The 2142-nt window shown below is 57.4% G+C and overlaps 1 protein-coding gene across 1 annotated transcript in view; it reads right to left on the bottom strand.

The window, feature by feature from the left end:
• The window catches only part of BPIFB1 (BPI fold containing family B member 1), a 25745-nt gene extending 24345 nt beyond the window's left edge, over nucleotides 1-1400 (bottom strand). Inside the window, exon 1 of the mRNA XM_027770185.1 lies at nucleotides 1300-1400. The gene's annotated coding sequence lies outside the window, so the exon portion shown is untranslated. The remainder of the gene's footprint in view (nucleotides 1-1299) is intronic.
• Between the last annotated feature and the right edge of the window lie 742 nt (nucleotides 1401-2142).

The following is a 2142-nucleotide window of genomic DNA, read 5'->3' as shown; positions in this document are numbered from 1 at the left end:
TGAGCCTGGAGTCCTGAGGTTGGAGGGGCAATGTCGTGGGCCAGGGAGTCAGACAGACCCGAACTAGATGCCTGCTTGCTCGGTGCTCTTGGACACGTGACTTACCTTCTCTGAGCCTCAGTTTTCTTTTTTTTTTTGGAGAGGTTTTTGCTATAGGGCGCGTGCGCTCACCAGACAGAGAGAGACAGAGAGACAGAAAGCGAGAAATCACCCCCCAGGGGGGATGGCCACGCTGCAATCCCTTCTCCTCCATTCTCCTCTCGGGATCTTGGGCATGCACGCACACGCGCCTGGCGTGAGTTTTAAGCCACCGGGTCTGGGACGCGCACCGCGGTCGACTACGTGGGAGTCCAGCGACACAGCCATTACGCTAACTGCTGGTTCCCCTGGTCCCAGTTTTCTTGTCTGTAACATGGGGAGTAATTATAGTCTCTCCATCGCCGGGGTGCTGGGAGGTGTGGCCTGGCATGCCACAGTGTCCAGGCGATGCTAGCTGTTCTCTGACGATAGCAGTTATTGCTACCGAGACTGGAGTCGAAGGATCTACCTTACAGTCAAGGCCAGAGGCACGGGCCATGCCCTGCACCTGCCCAGCAGCCCCCACCCTGCTTCATAATCCTTTTCTTCTCTGGCTGCCTCCTGGCTGCCCTCTGTTCTCTCCACATGCTACTCAGGCTCCTCTACTCAGAGGAGCTCAGGGAACCAAGAGGATGGTCCAAAAGCCTCTCCCCGAGTCCAGCAGCGGGCACCCAGCCACCACACGGCACCACATCCCCTGGCCTCGCTTATGCTGTTCCACTTGCATGAAATACTTCTCTCCTTTGCGCAGTCACCTTCTACTCAGCTTTGCAACCAGCATGTCGCCTCTTCCAGGCAGCCTTCTCTGACTGCCCTCCATAGCTGCATCCCTGGGCCTTCCTTCAGTACAGAATGTGCCACGTCAGCCCACACTCGAGGAGTTCAAAGGACTTTCTAGAGGGGTGAACCTGTGTCGTCTGCTGCTCTGTCCCCGGCCGAGGCTGACACAGGGCAATCGGTGTGTGTGTGTGTGTGTGTGTGTGGGGTGGGCAAAAGTCACTGGGACAGGTCAGGAAAAGCCTCAGCCAGTCCCGTCCCTTCTCCACTGCTCTCTGGTCTTCTGGGTGAAGGAGCTGGGCCTGTCTCCATGCCCTGGGTCAGCACTGACCAAGGGACACTACCTTTTGGCCAAGCCTCCCCCTGCCTGACCTGACCCAACAGGTGCTCTAGCTCAGACCCTTCTGGCCAGCTAGGCTGTCAGCCCCTTCTCTGCACCTTTACCTGGACACGTTGCGGTCCTCGCTGTCCCGCTCCTGTCGTGGGCAGTGGGTCTGGAAGCCCAGCCTTATATCCTTCACACTCTAGTCCAGATGGCCACCCTCTGCATGGGCCAGGACCTCGGGCTGGGCCAAGGTCTCCAACATGACCTCACCCGGAGGCAGCCTCGGGACTCCAACTTCCCAAAGTTTGGAGACGGGGGATCCTGGCTGGTATGAGGTGTGGGTGGGGCGCCGGGATACGTGGCAGGGAGCTGGATCAGGCACAGTGGAGCTGCGCCAGGGACTCCCAGCCTCTCAGGCAGTCACTCTCAGAGGACAATGATGAGGACAGCAGCAGTGACAATGAACTGGCACCCCAGCTTTACATCAACTGTCAGTGGGGCCTCGTCCCCACCCACGGTCAACATTGTCACCCGACTTCACCAAGGCGGACCTGGCCTCTCACAGTTAGGCAAATGGCAGAGCCAGCTTTGACCCAGAAGTTGGATTCAAAACTCATCTTGGCAGACACAGGGGCGTCACGGGACATACTGGGTTCAAGTCCTCGCTCTGTCATCTCCATTCTGTGTGACTTGGGGCACATTCTGTCACCTCTGTGAGGCTCCGTTTTTTTCAACTGTGGATGTAAATGCCGATAGCTCCTGGGTGCTGGGTGCTGGGAGGAGCGCAGTGCACACGGTTTTGAGTGTGGGCCCCAGGACAGAGCACGCGCTCTGCAAGTGTGTGGGGGCACTGCTGTCACTGCTGGTGCTTGTAACAGGAGGGGCTGATAATAGTTTAGGCTAGATAAGTAACTTGGTAAAAGAAAAAATCCAAAGACACACGTATCCATTAATCCTCTCAC

The sequence above is a fragment of the Tupaia chinensis genome, unplaced genomic scaffold (genome assembly GCF_000334495.1).
Source record: "Tupaia chinensis unplaced genomic scaffold, TupChi_1.0 Scaffold000115_1, whole genome shotgun sequence".
In the NCBI taxonomy this organism is placed as follows: domain Eukaryota; kingdom Metazoa; phylum Chordata; class Mammalia; order Scandentia; family Tupaiidae; genus Tupaia; species Tupaia belangeri.
The sequence above is the reverse complement of the archived record's forward strand: the minus strand, read 5'-3'. Positions and strand labels throughout refer to the sequence as shown.